The sequence below is a fragment of the Phyllostomus discolor genome, chromosome 10 (genome assembly GCF_004126475.2).
Source record: "Phyllostomus discolor isolate MPI-MPIP mPhyDis1 chromosome 10, mPhyDis1.pri.v3, whole genome shotgun sequence".
NCBI classification, from domain to species: Eukaryota; Metazoa; Chordata; class Mammalia; order Chiroptera; family Phyllostomidae; genus Phyllostomus; species Phyllostomus discolor.
Window position 1 is genome coordinate 60,796,628 of NC_040912.2, and position 20,605 is coordinate 60,817,232.

At 37.7% G+C, this 20,605-nt stretch overlaps 1 protein-coding gene across 1 annotated transcript in view; it reads left to right on the forward strand.

Moving 5' to 3' along the window:
- Positions 1–20,605, forward strand: part of FOXP2 (forkhead box P2) — an 852,864-nt gene that overhangs the window by 350,951 nt on the left and 481,308 nt on the right. The window contains exon 2 of the mRNA XM_036010823.1: positions 13,211–13,304. The gene's annotated coding sequence lies outside the window, so the exon portion shown is untranslated. The remainder of the gene's footprint in view (positions 1–13,210; positions 13,305–20,605) is intronic.

Sequence of the window (20,605 nt, forward strand, 5' to 3'; positions counted from 1 at the left end):
TGAACTTGCTTGGGTTTTACCCTCTCCAGGTTTGGTATGTTTTCTGTCATTATTTTTTCAAACTGGGTTTCTATCTTTTGTTTCTTTTCTTCTCCTTCTGGAATTCCTGTGATTCAAATATTGTGTTTCTTGTTGTCTTGCAATTCTCTTAAGCTATCTTCATATTTTTTTAAGTATATCTTCCTGCAGCTGCTCTACCTGGGTGTTTCTTTCTACATTGTCTCACAGCTCAGTAATTCAGTCCCCTGTCTCATCCATCCTGCTTGTAATTCCTGCTAGTGTATTTTTACTTTCAGATATTGTATTCTTCATTTCTTCCTGTTTCTTGTTTATAGATTCTATTTTTTTTCATCCTGTTGTAGTCCCGCTCTATTTCTTGTAGTTGTCAGTGAGTTCCTTGAATATCCTTATCACCATTCTTTAGAATTCTATATCTAATAGTTTGCTCGACACCATTTCATTTAACTCTTTTACTGGGGAGTCTTCCATTCTTTGAATTAGATGTTCTTTCCTTTTCTCCCAATTTTAGTTGACTCTTTTTGTTTGTTTCTGCAATTCCTGATGCTCTGCTTTGCCAGCTATCTTTTTAAGTTGAACTTCTGTGGTAGGGGTTCTGTGTGACTCAGTGGTGCAGTTTCTTTCATCTCCTTGTTTGGATGCTCTAGGGTTTCCCTTTCTTCAGTTTGTGTGGGCTCTCTTGTTGTGCTTGGTTTTTATCTGTTGATGGCTCCTTTGTTGTTAGGTTCTGCCTTCTTGCAGGTGTACTGGTATTCACAGCTGCCACTTTGTCTTATATGTGATAAGGGCCAAGGCAAAGATGAAATGGAGTAAGACAGCATGAGAATATTCTGTGGGATTTAACATACTAACAAGTAGAAAACAGGTAGGAGATCCTTTGGGAAAGTATAGGAATAACTGTGATATTTCACCCAAGTAGCCACTTATCATAAAAGATTAAAAAAGGCACTACTCTTATTATAAGGGAAAAAGAATGTGAGCTGACTTTAGAAATCAGAGCACATATGCAAGGTTAGATGGTGATATATAGTGAGAGTAAGGTATGGAAAGTTGGTATAGCGTGTGAAACAATAAACCACAGCAGTCATAAAGCTCAGGAAGATAATGAAATGGGTCAAGACCAGAGAAGGGTGCTGTGTGGGACTTGGAATAACAATAATATGATAAGAAACATATAATCTGAATAAAAAGTAAAGACCAAGAGTACTGTTTTTGGAATGCAAGTGAAGTGAAAGAAGAAAAATTAGAATGCAATATGAAAGGGAGAATAAAGAAAACCAATCAAACACTGAAATGAAACAAACAAATAAAACAAAACAAATCTAAATGGAAAAAAGAGAAAAAAATAAAAATAAATAAAAATATAAAAATAACAAATAATGCAAGTCTGAAGGCTAGCAAAATGAAATTTGTCTCAGGTGTTGCTGTTAGCCCTCTGATTTCTTCCTTTTTTAAAAAAAAATATTTTAATCATTGTTCAAGTACAGTTTTCTGCCCCCTACTCCCATTCCAGCTCACCCACCCAACCCTCTCCCCTTCCCCCCCATTACCCCCCACCCCTAGTTTTTGTCCATGTGTCCTCCAAATTTGTTCCTGTAAACCCTACCCATTCCCCCCTGAAATTCCCTCTTCTCTCCCCTCTGGTCACTGTCAGACTATCCCCTATTTCAGTGTCTTTGGTTATATTTTGCTAGTTTTTTTTGTTTTGTTGTTTAGATTCCTGTTAAAGGTGATATCATGTGGTATTTGTCTTTCACTGCCTGGCTTGTTTTGCTTAGCATAATGCTTTCCAGCTCCATCCATGCTGTTGCAAAGGGTAGGAGCTCCTTCTTTCTTTCTGCTGCATAGAATCCCATTGTGCAAATGTACCATAGTTTTTTGATCCATTCATTTACTGATGGGTACCTAGGCTGCTTCCAGCACCTAGCTATTGTAAATTGTGCTGCTATGAACATCGGGGTGCAAATGTTCTTTTGTATTGGTGTTTCAGTGTTCTTAGGATATAGTCCCAGCAGTGGAATTGTTGGGTCAAAAGGCAGATCCATTTTTAGTTTTCTGAGGAAGTTCCAAACTGCTTTCCATAGTGGTTGTACCAGTCTGCAGTCCCACCAACAGTGCACTAGGGACCCCCTTTCTCCACATCCTCTCCAACACTTGTTGTTTGTTGCTTTGTTTATGATGGCCATTCTGACTGGTGTGAAGTGGTATTTCATTGTGGTTTTAATTTGCATCTCTCTGATAGCTAGCGATATTGAGCATCATTTCATGTGTCTTTGAATATTCTGTATGTCCTCCTTGGAGAAGTGTCTGTTCAAGTCCTTTGCCCATTTTTTAATTGGGTTACTTGTCTGATTTCTTTCTGGATCTGTCTTTGGTCTTCTCACAGCTCCATGTCTTATTGTCTTACACTTGAAAAAAATGCCTCCTGGTGACTTTAAACCTGCCAAGTGGTTTTGCTGTTTTTCCTGGATGCTGCAGGCAGAGGTGGGCTGGGGTCTGTCTCTTTTCATTTCCTGTGGGTCTGCAAGGATGGGTAATCTTTCTGGGCTAATTTTCACAGGTGTCCAGTTTATACTCCATGCCTTCAGAGCATTGTGCATCCCACACTGTCCATTGTGCATGTGCACCAAGCTGGCACCTATCACCCATCTCCTTGTGCAACACTTTAGTTAGTCTGTGAGGTACACTGAATGGAGGAAATTACACCCCTCCTTCTCCCTTTTTGTTGGCCTGGCACACAAAGACCCTTTAGGGCAATTTAGCTACCCTATTGAATTAAGTCTCTGTGGGTGCTGCTACTTCTCTGAGCCCCTGCTGCCCCCTCTTTTAAAGTGCATTTTATTGATTATGCTACTACAGTTTTCCAAAGGTTTTCCCTTTATCCCCACTCTGCCACCCACCCCCAACCCTCCAGCATCACCCCCATTAGTTCATGTCCATAGGTTGTACATATAAGTTCTTTGACTTCTGTGTTTCTTATACCATTATTAACCTCACCCCATCTATTTTATGCCTACCAGTCATGCTTTTTATTACCTGTACCTTCCCCTCCCCACATTCTTCCCCTGCCTCTCCCCAAATGAAAACCCAGTATATGATCTTCATTTCTCTGATTCGGTTTGTGTTCTAGTTTTGTGCTTAGTTTTTGTTTGTTCGGTTTTTATTAGGTTCAGTTGATAGCTGTGAATTTGTTATCATTTTACTGTTTATAGTTTTTGTTATTTTCTATTTATTAGTTAAGTCCTTTAACATTTCATGTAATAGGGGCTTGGTAATGATGAACTCTAACTTTACCTTATTTGGGAAGCACTTTATGTGCCCTTCCATTCTAAATGATAGTTTTCATGGATAGAGTAAACTTGAATGTAGGTCCCTGACTTTCATGACTTCAAACACTTCTTTCTAGCCCTGTCTTGCCTGTAGGGTTTCTTTTGAGAAATCAGCTGATAGTCTTATGGGCACTCCTTTGTAAGTAACTCTCTCTTTTCCTCTTGCTGCTTTTAAGATTCTCTCTTTATCTTTAATCTTGTGTAACTTAATGATGATGTGCCTTGGTGTGTTCCTCCTTGGGTTGAATTTCTTTTGGACTCAAGAAATTTTGGGGGCTTCTAGACATCCTGAAAATCTATTTCCTTTGCCATACTGGGGGAGTTTTCCTTTATTATTTGTTCAAATAAGTTTTCAACTTCTTGCTCATGATCTTCTCCTTCTGGCACCCCTATGATTCTGATATTAGAGAGCTTAAAGTTGTCCCAGAGTTTCCTTAGCCTCCCTTCATTTTTATGCTTTCTTGTTTTTCACTGTGTTCCAGTTAGGTGTTTATTTTTTTTGTTGTTGTTACAAATCATTGATTTCAGTCCCAGTTTCCTTTCCTTCACTGTTGATTTCCTGTATATTTTTCTATATTTCACTTTTTGTAGCCTTCATGTCTTCCTTCATTTTGTGACTAAGCTCAATCAGTTCTGTGGGCATCCTTATTACCAGTGTTTTGAACTATGCATCAGATAGGTTGTCTGTCTCCTCGTCACCTAGCTCTTTTTCTGGAGTTTTGATATGTCCTTTCATTTGGGCCATATTTCTTTGTCTCAGTGGACCTGTTATGTTGTAAGGAGGCAGGGTCTTAGGTATTTGCCAGGGCAAGGCAACCAATTCTCTTTGCTGGATTGTGCTGCTATCTGTGGGGGAGGGGTTGGAGAGGGAACAATGCAGCTTATTTGCCCTGCGCTACCCCACTTTTCAAGGAACTCTCTCATGTGACACTGGGAGTTTCTTCCACCATGTCAAACCCCATGGTAGTTTTCAGTTAGCTTTCAGTCTTTAGTTTCCTGTTCAGCCAACCCTACCTTTCCCACATGGTCTGCTGCATTGCTGGGAGTCCTCTCAGCCAGCCCTGCTTCACCTGCATGGTCTGCTGCTTTGCAGAAGTCCTCTCTGCCCAGCTCTGCCCCTCCTACTTGTCTGGATGAATGTTTCTTTAACTCCTTGGCTGTTGGAGTTCCATGCAGTTTGATTTTCTGGCACTTCTGGTTGTTTATTGTTTTTAGATTGGTTGTTATACTTTTGGTTGTGTGAGGAAACAAAACATTTCTACCTACGCCTCCATCTTCACTGGATATCCCATGCTGCCCCCCTTTGATCAATCCCTGAGGTGCCCTGAGTGGAAGCAAATCATGACCCCCCCTTCACTGGCCTGGATGCTGCACACAAGCAGTCTTTGCACACCATCAAGAGCCTTTTCTGAGTAAATTCCCCTTGTTTGAGGCAGGCTGTTCCTAACAAGCACCCAGCTTTCCACATAGACCAACTCTTTGACCAGTCCAGAAACTCTCTGGGTCATGGTCAGTTGTGGCCCAGCTCTTCTCCCATCTCCAGGTATTCCAAGGCTCCCCAATTTCTCTGGTACTGCCCTAACCAGTGACCACTGTCCCACCTGGGGTATGCTGCCCGCGGTATGCCTTGTACTGCATCTTTATTCTCCCAGTGACTAAGTATTCAGTTCATCCTGGTGCAGGTCTGTAAACTTGCTGCTCTAAGAGGGGAGGGAGCTGCCTTGTCACAATCACTGACCTGGCTCTCCTTCAAAGCTGCCATGCTAGCTGTGGTATCTGGAGCGGGGCAAATGGACCCTCTCATCAGCCTCCAAAATCTCCTTACTGTCTGTTTTTAAACATCTTCTGCAACCTTCGGCTTCCAAACTTCATATCAGGTGGAATTTTGTTGGCTGTTCACTCTGTTTCTCAGAAGATCAGCAAGATTTCCCAGTTGGGCTCTTGAGCAAGTTGGTGTACCTCCCTGCTACCTTAACAATGTCTTCCTAATCTATCCTGTGGTGTATTTTTTGAATTCCCACTAAGCATGTACCTCAGTAAAAGAAATTAAAATCAGCTTCATTGTGTGTTGAGCTTGTTTTCAGTCTCTTACCTATGTTATAAAAGTTTTGAATTTTGGGTCAGGATGTATACTATAATTTTATTGCAATAGTGCTTCTTTTCTCTCTCCAATTCCTAATATTTTAGTCACAGTAATGGTGTCAAGAGCACTGTGTGATCTTTCTCTTTCACAACCTATTGCAAAAAGTAAACACTATATTATTTTGGAAATTCATTATTTGCTTTGATACTCATTGCAGCATGTATTTACATGTTTGTGATTTATATGACTTTAAAAATTCTAATACAAATAATTAGTAATTATTTTAATAGTTCTAATAAGCTTGAAAACTTTTTGCAATATATGTCTACTTGAGCCTTTTTTCTAACTTAAAATGTTACCATAATTATTTACTTCCAGTAGTTTGTTTTTAAGAATTAGATAAAAATTTAAGTGTATGCAAAAGTATTCAGCATTTAGGATATAAGAATATTTTTTCTAGACTTCCGGCCAAGATGGAGGCATAGGTGGACACACTGTGCCTCCTTGCACAACCAAGATAGGGACAACAATATTTAGAAAAAGAATAACAACCAGAACTGACAGACAATTGATATGAAAGGCAGTTGGACAACCAAGAAGTTAAAATAGACATGTTCATCTAGATTGGTAGGAGGGGCAGAGTCACAGCCGGGCGTGGTCATGGCTCAGAGAGCAAAGAATGTTAGGACCAGGCACATAAGGCATCCAGGGCATGCAAGACCACAGTGGGTGGACCCTGAGCACACAAGTGGCAGCTGGCAGGGCCTGGCTGAGGGGTGGCAACTGGCATACCCAGCGAGGTGGCAATTGTGAAGCAAGGCACTGCATGCAACCCACGGTCCCAGCGCCGGGAAATAGAGCCTTGGGACACTGATTGAGAATACCTGTGGGGGTTGAGAAGCAGGGAGAGACTCCAAGCCTCACAGAAGAGGTCCTTGGAAAGTCCTGTGGGGAGCACAAGCCCACCCACACAAGAATTGGCACCAGAGGGGCCCAGTTTGCTTGGGGGAAGCAGTGGAAGGGACGGAGGTCCAATAGAGAGCAGAGCAAGCACCATTGTTCCCTCTCAGACCCCGCCCCTACATACAAAGTCACAACCCAGCAACTGGGGTGCCCTGCCCTGGTGAACACCTAAGGCTCCACTCCTTATATGTAACAGGTGGGACCAGACCACAGGGGGTGGGGAAAGATGGCTCAAACAGAATTGAAAGCCTCACAACTGGTACTTTTAAGTGACCAAGAGACAGTCAACCTACCAGATGCACAGTTCAAAGCACTGGTGATCAGGATGCTCAAAGAATTGGTTGATTTTGGTCACAAATCAGATGAAAAAATGAAGGCTACAATAAGTGAAATGAAGAAAAATGCACAGGGAACCAACAGTGATGGAAAGAAAGCTGGGTCTCACATCAATGGAGTGGACCAGAAGGAAGAAAGAAACATACAACCAGAAAATAATGAAGAAATAAGAATTCAAAAAAAAATGAGGAGAGACTTAGGAACTTCCAGGACATCTTTAAATGATCCAACATCCAAATTATAGGGGTACCAGAAGGAGAAAGAGAAGAGTAGCAAGTGGAAAAGTTATTTGAACAAATAATAAAGGAGAACTTCCCCATTCTGGCAAAGGAAATAGACTTCCAGGAAGTCCAGGAAGCTCAGAGAGTCCCAAAGAAGTTGGACCCAAGAAGGAACACACCAAGGCACATCATCATTAAGTTACCCAAGATAAAAGATAAAGAGAGAATCCTAAAAGCAGCAAGGGAAAGGGAGAGAGTTACCCACAAAAGAGTTTCCATTATACCATCAGCTGATTTCTCAAAGAAGCCTTGCAAGTCAGAAGGGGCTGGAAAGAAGTATTCCAAGTCATGAAAGGCAAGGACCTACATCCAAGATTGCTCTATCCAGCAAAGCTGTCATTTAGAATGGAAGGGCAGATAAAGCGCTTCTCAGATAAGGTCAAGTTAAAGGAGGTCATCATCACCCAGCCCTTATTTTATGAAATGTTAAAGGGACTTACCTAAGAAAAAGAAGATAAAAAAAAATGTATAGTAAAATGACAGCAAACTCACAATTATTAACAACCACACCTAAAACAAAAAACAAAAAGAAACTAAGCAAACAGCTAGAACAGAAACAGAACCACAGAAATGGAGATCACAGGGAGGGTTAGCAACAGGAGAGTAGGAGAAGAGAGGGGGAAAAATATGGAGAATAAGTAGCATAGATGGTAGGTAGAAAATAGACAGGGGGAGGGTAAGAATACTATGGGAAATGTAGAAGCTAAAGAATTTATGACACATGGGCATGAACTAAAGGGGGGCAATGTGGGTGGGAGAGGGTGTGCAGGGTGGAGGGGAATAGAGGGAATAATGGGACAACTTTAATAGCATAATCAATAAAATATATTTAAAAAGAATATTTTTTGTTACTTCATGAGAATGGAAGGGCATTTAGTTGTGATTCTGACAGGTGTGTCATTTTCTCCACTAACCTCATAAATTATTAGTTTTTCATGGCAAATTGCTAGTATAGTTGATATCACCTCAGGCTTTCTTTTGTTTACACAATATCACATTTTAATTTATAAACTATTGTTAGCTTCATGGAATATCATTAATTGAAAAAGAATATTCACTATATATGTAATCTGTCCTTCAGTAGTCAACAGGGAGGGTATCTTATATCTCTGTGTGTCCAGCAAACAGCAAATTTTGTATTTAGTTGGTATTTACTCTAACTGCAGTGATTGTAGATGAAACAAATCTTTGATGGAATTGGAAATTTTAACTATTGTTGTTCAATAGGCATAATGTATTTAATATTTATAAAATACATTTTATTGATTATGCTATTACAGTTGTCCCATCCCCCCTTATTCCCCTCCACCCTGTACACCCCCTCCCACCCACATTCCACCCCTTTAGTTCATGTCCACAGGTGTACATATAAGTTCTTTGGCTTCTACATTTCCTGAACTATTCTTAACCTCTCCCTATTTTCTACCTATCATTTATGCTACTTATTCTCTGTACCTTTTCCCCCTCTCTTCCCCCACCCCCTCCCCCACTGATAACCCTCCATGTGACCTCCATTTCTGTGATTCTGTTCCTGTTCTAGTTGTTTGCTTATTTTTTTTGTTTTGTTTTGTTTTGTTTTGTTTTGTTTTTGGTTTGGTTGTTAATAGCTGTGAATTTGTTCATTTTAATGTTCATATTATTTATCTTCTTATTTTTATTAGAAAAGTCCCTTTAATATTTCATATAATAAGGGCTTCATAATGATGAACTACTTTAACTTGACCTTATCTGGGAAGCACTTTATCTACCCTTCCATTCTAAATGACAGCTTTTCGGGATAGAGTAATCTTAGAGGTAGGTCCTTGCCTTTCATGGCAATGAATACTTCTTTCCAGCCCCTTCTGACCTGCAAGGCTTCTTTTGAGAAATCAGCTGATAGTCTAATGGGAACTCTTTTGTAGGTAACTATCTCCTTTCCTCTTGCTGCTTTTAAGATTCTCTCTTTATCTTTTATCTTGGGTAACTTAATGATGATGTGCCTTGGTGTGTTCCTTCTTGGGTCCAGCTTCTTTGGGACTCTCTGAGCTTCCTGGACTCCCTGAAAGTCTATTTCCTTTGCCAGATTGGGGAAGTTCTTCTTCATTATATTTTCAAATAAGTTTCCAATTTCTTGGTCTTTCTCTTCTCCTGACACCCTTATGATTCAGATGTTGGAATGTCCTGGAGGTTCCTAAGCCTCTCCTCATTTTTTTGAATTCTTATTTCTTCATTCTGTTCTGGTTGAATATTTCTTTCTTCCTTCTGCTCCAAAGCATTGATTTGAGCCTGGTTTCTTTCTGGTCATTATTGGTTTCCCTGCACATTTCCCTTTATTTCACTTTTCATAGCATTCATTTTTTTTCTCTAATTTGTGACTATATTCAACCAATTCTGTGAGCATTCTGATTGCCAGTGTTTTGAACTGTGCATCTGATAGGCTGGCTATTCATCACTTAATTGTATTTTTTATGGCGCTTTGATCTGTTCTTTCATTTGGACCACTTTTTTTGCGTTGGTGTGCTTGTTATGTAGTAAAGGGCAGAGCCTTAGGTGTTCACCAGGGTAGGGCAACCCTCTTGGTTGCATTGTGGTGCTGTATGTGGGGGAGGGATCTGAGCAGTAACAGTGTTGCTTGCTCTGCTCTCTGACGGTTTTCAGTCATTTCCACCATTACTCACAATCATGTTGGGCTCTTCTGGTGCTGATTCCCTGGTGGGTGAGTTTGTGTACATTCTAGAACCCTGTGGGTCTCTCCAACAAACAACTCCTGTGAGACTGGGAGTTTTTCCCACTGCTGCCTCAACCCCCACAGACGTTTTCAGTCAGAGGCTTTGAGACTTTATTACCCTGCAAGTAAACCCTGGGTTATGTGGGCTATCTTGCTCCCCGGTGTTCCTCCCAGTTTATCTGCATCTGAATGTGGTACTTCGCAGTCTGCAAGACACCACTTTGCCAGCCCTAGTCCTCCAGCCTCTGCCTTGCCAAGAGTTCTCTCTACCTGGCTACATCTCTCTGCTCCTCCTACCAGTCTGGATAAATGTGTCTTCTTTAACTCCTTGGTTGTCAACTTCCATACAGTTCAGTTTTCTGGCAGTTCTGGTTGTTTTTTGTTTTTAAATTTGTTGTTGTACTTCCTTTGGTTGTGAGAGGAGGCACAGTGTGTCTACCTATGCCTCCATCTTGACCAGAAGTGAATTTTATATCGTAATTTTAAATTTGACTTTGATTCTTGGACAACTATGTCATGAACACTGGGGTGAGGAGGCTTAAGGGGACTAAATGGTACTGGAAAACTATATAATAAAGATTATATATTTAAAAAATTCACACTCAGAGTTTAAAAAAATCAGATGAAACAAATGATTATTATAATAAAAAATAGCCTTGCAGCTTTCCACACCTAGTCCAGATATACAGAGGAAACAAACTTTGGCATTTACATCCAAAATTTTACATAACATGCTTATTGTTATTCCTTGATTTATCAATTTTTAAGTAATTTTGTCCTAATTTTGAGTAATAAAAATGAAAACATGAAATAAAATCTAAGCTAATATATACTGAATTAGAGTTCTGCACAGGTTGTCTTGGGTCCCTAAAGAACAGGTAGAAATATTAGGTCTTCCAAATTGCCTTTAAGAATAAATGTAGCCCTGGCTGGCATAACTCAGTGAATTGAGCATGGGTTGAGAACCAAAGTGTCACAGGTTTAATTCCCAGTCAGGGCACATGCCTGGGTTGCAGGCCATGGCCCCCAGCAACCGCACATTGATGTCTCTCTCTCTCTCTTTCTCCCTCCCTTCCTTCTCTGAAAATAAATAAATAAAATCTTTTAAAAAAAGAATAAATGTATTGTTTAAGCTTCCATTAGTAATGAACAAATTAATGCTCACTCATCTTTCTGCATTCTTGCCAACACTGGGTAGAATCCAGCATTCAAATATGTGCTGCTCTGATAACATAAAGTGGTATCTCATTGGGTTCCTCATTTGCATCTTCCTAACTACCTCTGATTTGGAGCATTTTAAACTACATTAACTATTCTGACTTCTCCTAATGCAAAACTGTCTTTTCAGGTTTTTTATGCACTTTTACGATGATTTCCTCTGAGTATATATTCTAATGTTGATTCCTTGTTTGTTTTAGGTGTTTCCTTAGTCTGTCTGTGAAATTTATCTATGGTTTCTCTCACTGAAAAATTCTCATTTAATTTAGCCTGATTCACCAGCTTTATGGTTTGTTATTAATATTTTTAAAATATTATTTCAGAATTGTGTCACCTATTTTTTTAGTTAGCTTAAAAAATAACTTTTACATTTAAAACTCTTTAATCTCATTGGAATTACATTTGTATAAGGAGCTTTATTTGATGTCATATATTGATACTATTATTTTTCCTCCATACAGAGTCTAAATGCTAACATTTTATTTTACTTTGTGATGTTATCTTTATTATATATAAATCTCTCCTTTAATGTTGGTTTATTTCTAAACTGTACTGTGTCTGCACTTGCATCCTAGTATTTGGCAGAGTCGATTCCTTTTTTTGCTGTATAGTTTTTGAATTTTACTTTGATAGTAATAAACCTTTTATAGCATGCACTTTTAAAATTAGATTTGTAGACTATATTTTAAACATATGGAATTTGTAAACTGATTTAGGAAAAAAATGATATCATAAACATGGAAAAAGAAAATAAGACATATTGAATTAGGAAATAATGTAGACTGCTGCATTTTAATAAGATATCTTTATTTGGTGTCATATAACAAGCAGTATATAATTATGGACAAAGTTTAACATAAGGAAAATCAAGAATAGAGCCTGCTCATATGCAAAATTTTATTTGTTAAATGTAGTAATTAGGTATTTATTAATATATTGCTGTGATTTCTGAAAACATCCAAAAAGTCTTTCTAAATCATGTTTTATAAAAGAGAGATATATGACAATAGAAGTTAACATAAAGAATGTTAGAATGCAAAATAGTTTGAATTACCTTAAATTCTGTGAGTTTAAGTTACCTTAATACTTATGATAAGGCAATGGTTTAAAGTTATGCTTTGTGGGATACCCCAAGGTATCTGGGGATGAAATAGTGATAAGACCGAGCATTGGCATTTCAGATTCAACAAGAATGCTTTATTTGTATCTGTTTAAATAGGTGACTCATCACTAATATTTTATTGGAATATAGGATTTTTAGCCAAAAGTGTTTAGAAACTATTTAAATAAAATTAGTGAAATGTCCAAATGCTGAACAAAGATGGAATATAATATCATTGATCTCTTTAATGCCTATGGCAGACATTTTTAATTAAACCAAGTATTTCTTCCTACTGAAGATTCAGATTTAGTCTCCATACTGCTTTCCATGTGGTCACTAACAATCAATCAATGTTGGTATGTAAGTCAAAACCCATTTACTAGCTATATGCTACTAACTCCTATAGTTTTATTGGAACTCCGAAACACTTATTTTAGCTTAAGAAAAGTATGCACTGAATCTTTCAGATTAAAAAAGAAAGAGTCTGGAAAAGAGAGTGGTTAAACCAGAAACAGATCTGGAAAATACAAATGCAAATAAGTATTATGTTAATAATGCCTACATTATAAGGGAAAAATGCTTACTACTAATTTGTTCATTGAGTACAAGCCTACAAATTTTATGAAGTATGTCTTAAAGAGGCAATTAAAATCAGTCATCTTTTATCTGAAACTTGAGACATAAATAACTTGAGAAATTTTATTACATACATTTTAAATTTGTATTAAATTTATTGGGATGAGATTGGTTAATAAGATCATATAGGTTTCAAGTGTATATGTCTATGATTCATGACCTATATAGTGCGTTGTATACCCATCACCCAAAGTAAAATATCATCTTCAGTCACCATGTATTTAAAAGTTGAATCACCTAAAGTTTAAACCTTAAAAATAAGTGTAAGAGTAGGATATAAATTTTCACCTCTTAGAAATGCAACACATGCTCTCTCTGTGGTCCTTGATTTTCACCAAACAATGGATTTAAGGTTCTCCAAATTAAAATGTAGAAAAACATTTCATACATGCCTGAAGATTCACAAAGCAATGAATGCATTAACGATTATCTTATTTGAGGTTGAATATGCTTTACATTCTATGAAGTCATTGAAATATTTATGATACAAATTAAAAGTTAATATTCTAAGCAGTAACAATTATTTGTCTCTATTAGCAGGGCTACTCTGATGTGATGCTGGGATTGAATTTATCTATGACTCCATATCAAGGTTGAACTGAAAGGCTTGTGGAAGATCTGGAAAAAATAGGTAAGTGGCCTTTTGTTGATAATTCTTTTGTTCAGAGTGCTCATTTCTGTTTTCTTGATGTCTTTTTATAAACTCAAAGGTCTAAAAAAGTTATCAGTGAACTGTAGAGACATGTCAAATATGGCAATAGGAATACTGACCACTGTCTCTTCTCTGGCTTCCCATTTCACTCCTTGTTGTGCTCAATCTTCCTATTAAACTTACTCTCACTCTTTTTTTGAAAATTAACATAAGTTTACACACAATGTGAATTTGGTTTTGAAATGTTGAAATTGTTAGGCAAGAAGAGCACTTGGGGTATTTTCTGTTACCATTATGCTGGCCTTTTATTCTGATGCATTTAGTACTATTTTATTAAAATTAAAATTATATTGAGGTTTTGAGGATATCTAAAAATGTCAGAAAAAGAGAGTAAAATTTTAAAATTTTCATTGAAAATTTGATGTTTACGAACCTTTTGAGATCCAGCAAGCCATCCTTTAGAAAGCATTTGTTTTATTTTTTAATTAAATTTATTGTGGTGGCAGTGGTTAATAAGATTATATAGGTTTCCAGTCTACAGTTCTATGATGCATGATTTGCATCTTGTATTGTGTGTCCACCAACCAAAGTCAAATCTTCTGTCATGATATATTTGACCTCCTTTATCATTTTCTGCTCCCTTCACCCAACCCTTTCATCTGGTAACTACCATACTGTGTCTGTGTCTTTGAGTTCTTGTTTGTTTGTTTTTTAATGTACTTCTTTAAATCTAATGGAGCTTTTCTTGGTAACTATGTCAATATAGAGAACTTTAAATCCATCATTTAGTCCAAAGCAAGGACCATGAAGGCAGCATGCATCATTAAACTATGGTATAAATCAAGCAGTATGCCATAAGTGGCTAAGTCTATAATGGTGTAATTACAAAAAGAAGAAAAAAGAAATGTTATAAAGAGTTTATATCATTTCTTCCCCTAGACTTTACCCCTCAAAAGAAGGAAACAATGGTGCCTGACAACTTCAGAACTTTCTTTACTTGCCCACCCCAGTTCACCCCACCCCAAAATTCTTTATCAAGTGTGTCTACCATCAGTGTAAGACAGGCCTCAGGATTCTCACTGTTCTGCTCACATTGTTCTACCCTTTTCTAAAACTTCCTCCAAACAGAGGCTCCATATTTTCCCTGAAAGATGTTTGTCAATAAGCTTGAATTATACAGTCAAATTTTCTCAGGTAGTTCACCTACTATTTTCCCTGTGTGTTTTTTTCTTATTTTGTACTATTTACTATTTTGCCAGATATGCAAACCAAATGATTCCACATTTATTTATCATTTAAGATTTTTCAAGCACTTTGGCATTTTTTACTTCATTTTATTCTTTCATTCAGATTAATTTTATTCTGCTATTGCTTCTGATTTAAGTGAGGCTGACATTATCCTTTGTTTAGTATGTGGAGAGATTAAAAGATACAGAACTTAAATGATTTGAAAAAAGTATAGCTTGTTATGATTTTATAGCTAACAATAAACAAGTATTATTAGAACACACATCCACTAAAACTCAAATCAATTTCTTACATTATGTATGTAATTTATGCTTACTATAGACAACTGTTAAGTGATATACTCCATATTTGCAAGCCCTTTTTATATTTGAATTTTTGTTTCTGGAGTAAGAGAACATTTATTTTAATAATAGCAGGGAGAGTTTATATTTATTAGCTAGAGCTACCTATCAGCGAACATTGTGGAACTGTGAAAGAAAGAATTTAAGGAAATAAATATTTTTTAGAAAATAAACACTCTTTTCAGAATGGAACATAATTGTGTTTGAAGTTCTCAAAACCGGGACTTATTAATTAGAATTTTTCTAGTCAGATGTGTATAGTAGCAGTTTTTTTTGTTTTGTTTTGTTTTGTTTTTTTTATTTCAATCATTGTTCAAGTACAGTTTTCTCCCCCCTACTCCCGTTCCAGCCCCTCCACCCAACCCTCCCCCCTTTCCCTCATTACCCCCCACCCCTAGTTTTTGTCCATGTGTCCTCCAAATTTGTTCCTGTAAACCCTACCCATTCCCCCCTGAAATTCCCTCTTCTCTCCCCTCTGGACACTGTCAGACTATCCCCTATTTCAGTGTCTTTGGTTATATTTTGCTAGTTTTTTGTTTTGTTTTGTTTTGTTTTGTTGTTTAGATTCCTGTTAAAGGTGATATCATGTGGTATTTGTCTTTCACTGCCTGGCTTGTTTTGCTTAGCATAATGCTTTCCAGCTCCATCCATGCTGTTGCAAAGGGTATGAGCTCCTTCTTTCTTTCTGCTGCATAGAATTCCATTGTGTAAATGTACCATAGTTTTTTGATCCATTCATTTACTGATGGGCATCTAGGTTGCTTCCAGCACCTAGCTATTGTAAATTGTGCTGCTATGAACATCGGGGTGCAAAGGTTCTTTTGTATTGGTGTTTTAGTGTTCTTAGGATATAGTCCCAGCAATGGAATTGCTGGGTCAAAAGGCAGATCCATTTTTACTTTTCTGAGGAAGTTCCAAACTGCTTTCCATAATGGTTGGACCAGTCTGCAGTCCCACCAACAGTGCACTAGGGACCCCCGTTTCTCCACATCCTCTCCAACACTTGTTGTTTGTTGCTTTGTTTATGATGGCCATTCTGACTGGTGTGAAGTGGTATCTCATTGTGGTTTTAATCTGCATCTCTCTGATGGCTAGCAATATTGAGCATCGCTTCATGTGTCTTTGGATTTTCTGTATGTTCTCCTTGGAGAATTGTCTGTTCAAGTCCTTTGCCCATTTTTAATTGGGTTACTTGTCTTCTTAGAGTGGAGTCGCGTAAGTTCTTTATATATTTTGGAGATTAAACCCTTGTCTGAGGTATCATTAGCAAATATGTTTTCCCATACAGTTGGTTCTCTTTTTATTTAGATACTGTTTTCCTTAGCTGTGCAAAAGCTTTTAATTTTGATGAGGTCCCATTTGTTTATTCTTTCCTTTATGTCCCTTGCTCTAGGAGACAAGTCAGTAAAAAAGTTTCTGCGTGAAATATCTGAGATTTTCCTACGTACGTTCTCTTCTAGGACTTTAATGGTGTCACGCTTTATATTTAAGTCTTTTATCCACCTTGAATCTATTTTTGTATAAGGTGTAAGTTGGTGCTCGAGTTTCATTTTTTTGCACGTAGCTGTCCAGTTCTCCCAACACCATTTGTTGAAGAGGCTATTTTTGTTCCATTTTATGTTGCTGCTTCCTTTGTCAAATATTAATTGACCGTAGAGGCTTGGGTTTATTTCTGGGCTCTCTGTTCTGTTCCATTGGTCCATGTGCCTGTTTTTATGCCAGTACCAGGCTGTTTTGATTACAGTGGCCTTGTAGTATAGTTTAGTGTCAGGTATTGTGATTCCTCCTACTTTACTCTTCTTTCTCAAAATTGCAGCAGCTATTCGGGGTCGTTTATGGTTCCATATAAATTCTTGAAGTGTTTGTTCTATGTCTGTGAAATATGCCATTGGTACTTTAGTAGGTATTGCATTGAATGTGTAGATTGCTTTTGGTAGTATGGACATTTTAATGATATTAATTCTTCCAATCCATGAACACGGTATATGTTTCCATTTGTTTGTGTCTTCCTTGATTTCTCTCCTCAGTGTTATGTAGTTTTATGAATACAGGTCTTTTACCTCTTTGGTTAGGTTTATTCCTAGGTATTTTATTTTCCTTTTTGCTATTTCAAATGAGATTTTTTTCTTGATTTCTGCTTCTGCTGTTTCATTGTTGGTGTACAGAAATGCCTTTGATTTCTGGATATTGACTTTGTATCCCGCTGTTTTACCAAATTCATTTATTAGGTCAAGCAGTTTTTTGGTGGAGTCTATAGGATTTTCTGTGTACACTATCATGTCATCTGCAAACAGTGACAGTTTTGTTTCCTCCTTTCCGATTTGGATTCCTTTTATTTCTTTTTCTTGTCTGATTGCTGTGGCTAGAACCTCCAGTACTATATTGAGTAGAAGTGGTGAAAGTGGACATCCTTGTCTTGTCCCTGTTCTTAGTGGAAAAGATTTTAATTTTTGCCCATTGAGTATAATGTTGGCTGTAGGTTTCTCATATATGGCCTTTATTATGTTGAGGAATGCTCCCTCTATTCCCACTTTACTGAGTGTTTTTATCATAAATGGGTGCTGTACCTTATCAAATGCTTTTTCTGCATCTATTGATATGATCATGTGGTTTTTGTCTTTGCTTTTGTTTATGTGATGTATTACATTTACTGATTTGCAAGTATTGTACCATCCTTGCATACCTGGAATGAATCCCACTTGGTCATGGTGTATGATCTTCTTAATGTACTGTTGGATGCGGTTTGCCAGTATCTTGTTGAGGATTTTAGCGTCAATGTTCATCAGCGATATTGGCCTGTAGTTTTCTTTCTTTGTTGTGTCTTTATCTGGTTTTGGGATTAAGATGATGTTGGCCTCATAAAAAGAGTTTGGTAGTCTTCCATCTTTTTGGATTTTTTGAAATAGTCTGTGAAGGATAGGTGTTAGTCCTTCCTTAAATGCTTTGTAGAATTCTCCTGTGAAACCATCTGGTCCAGGGCTTTTGTGTGTTGGGAGTTTTTTGATTACTGCTTCAGTTACTTTTGCTGTTATGGGTTTGTTCAGGCTTTCTGCTTCCATTTTATTGAGTTTTGGAAGGTTATATTTTTCTAGAAATTTGTCCATTTCATCTAGGTTTTCAAATTTCTTGGCATACAGCTCTTTGTAGTAATTTGTTACAATCCTTTGTATTTCTGTGGTATCTGTTGTAATCTCTCCTCTTTCATTTCTGATTGTGTTTATTTGGGTTTTCTCTCTTTTTTTCTTGATGAGTCTGCTTAAGGCTTGTCGATTTTGTTTATCTTTTCAAAGAACCAACTCTTGGATTCATTGATCTTTAGAATTGTGCTTTTAGTCTCTATGTCATTTAATTCTGCTCTGATCTTGGTTATTTCCTTCCTTCTGCTTGCTCTGGGCTGTCTTTGTTGTTGTTCCTCGAGTTCTTGTAGACATAGGGTTAGGTTGTTTGTTTGAAATGTTTCTAACTTTTTTAGGTGGGCCTGTATCGCTATGATCTTCCCTCTCAGGACTGCCTTGGCTGTGTCCCATAAGTTTTGGGTTGTTGTGAGTTCGTTTTCATTTGTTTCCAAAAACCGTTTGATTTCCTCCCTAATATCATTCTTGACCCATTCATTGTTTAATAGCATGCTGTTTAATCTCCATGAATTTGAGTGTTTTGGGTTTTTTTCCTTGTGGTTGGTTTCTAGTTTCAGTCCCTTGTGATCCGAGAAATTGCTTGGTATGATTTCAATTTTTTTGAAATTGTTGAGGCTTGTTTTGTGTCCTATCATGTGGTCAATCTTTGAAAATGTTCCATGTACATTTGAAAAAAATATGTATTTAGCTTCTTTGGGATGGAGAGTTCTGTAAATATCAGTAAAGCCCAGCTCGTCTAGGGTATTGTTCAATGCCACAATATCTTTGTTGATGTTTTGTTTGGAAGATCTGTCCATTTGTGATAGAGGGGTATTAAACCCCCCCACAATAATTGTGTTGCTGTCCATATCTTTCTTGAAGTCCTCTAAGATTTTCTTTATGTATTTAGGTGCTCCTATGTTGGGTGCATATATATTTACTATGTTTATGTCTTCTTGGTGAATTCTTCCCTTGAGTATTATGAAATGACCTTCTGGGTCTCTCTTTATGGATCTTCTTTGGAAGTCTATTTTGTCAGATATGAGTATTGCTACCCCGGCTTTTTCTCCTGTCCATTTGCTTGGAAAATTTGTTTCCAGCCCTTCACTTTCAACCTGTGCAGATCTTTTATCCTGAGGTGGGTCTCTTGTAGACAGCATATGTGTGGGTTATGTTTTCTTATCCAATCAGCTATTCTATGTCTTTTGATTGGAGCGTTTAGTCCATTTACGTTTAAGGTTATCATTGATAGGTACTTATTCATTGCCTTTTATGTACGTGTGATCCTCTCTCACTCTCTCTTTTCCTTTCTTTCCTTAAAGCAGTCCCTTCAGCATCTCTTGCAGAGCTGGTTTAGTGGAGGTGTATTCTTTTAGACTTCTTTTGTCTGAGAAGCTTCTTATTTGGCCTTCTATCTTAATTGAGAGCCTTGCTGGGTAAAGTAGTCGTGGTTGCAGGCCTCTGGTTCTCATTACTTGGATTATTTCTTGCCATTCTCTTCTGGCTTGGAGTGTTTCCATTGAGAAGTCAGCTGTTAGCCTTATCGGGGCCCCCTTGTATGTTACTTCCTTCTTCTCCCTTGCTGCCTTTAAGATTCTCTCTTTGTCTTGAAATTTTGCCATTTTAATTATGATGTGTCTTGAGGTGGGCCTCCTTGGGTTCCTCTTGATTGGGACTCTCTGTGTTTCCTGTATTTGTGTGACTTTTGTCTCATCAAATTAGGGAAGTTTTCCATCATCACTTGTTCAACTAGGTTTTCTATCCCTTGTTCTTCTTCTTCTCCTTCTGGTATCCCTATTATACGGATATTATTGCGTTTCATATTGTCTTGCATTTCTCTTAATCCCTCTTCATTCTTTCTGAGCCTCTTTTCCCTTTCTTGCTCTTTCTGGGTGTTTTCTTCTATTTTGTCCTCTAGCTTGCTGATCTGATCTTCTGCTTCATCGATCCTGCTTTTCATTCCTTCTACTGTGTTCTTCATTTCAGAGATTGTATTCTTCATTTCCTCTTGGCCCTTGTTGAGAGTTTCTATTTCCTTTTTTATGCTGATGTAGTTTTCATTGAGTTCATTGTAGCTTCCCTGTAGTTTCTCGTAGCTCATTGTGAGCTCATTGAGCTTCCTGACAATCACTGCTTTGAATTCAATATCTGATAGTTGAATTGCCTCTGTTTCATTTAGCATTCTTTTTGAGGCTTCCTCCTTTCCTTTCATTTGGGGAGTATTTCTTTGTCTTCCCATTGTTTGTGAGACTCTTCTTGTTCACCTCAGCTTCTTATATTGATCTGTTCTGGCTCCCTCGGTTTATGATGTGACCTTCTTTAGTAGAGTAGCAGTGAGTTTCAGTGGTGCTGTTTCCTTGACCCCCCACGCTCGCTGGTCTTGGCCTGTTGTTTAAGTTGGCTTTGTTTGCTTTTGGGTTTTGATTGTTGTTGAGTCTTTCTTTGGTGGTTCCTTCCTGCCAGCTGGTTAAATGTGGGTCACTCTGTCCACCACCTTCTGTATTTTGTTGTGCTGGTGAGGGCAGGTTGTGTTGAGGCTGGTTCTTCTGTGTGTACAAGGTTTAAAGAAATCTTGTTC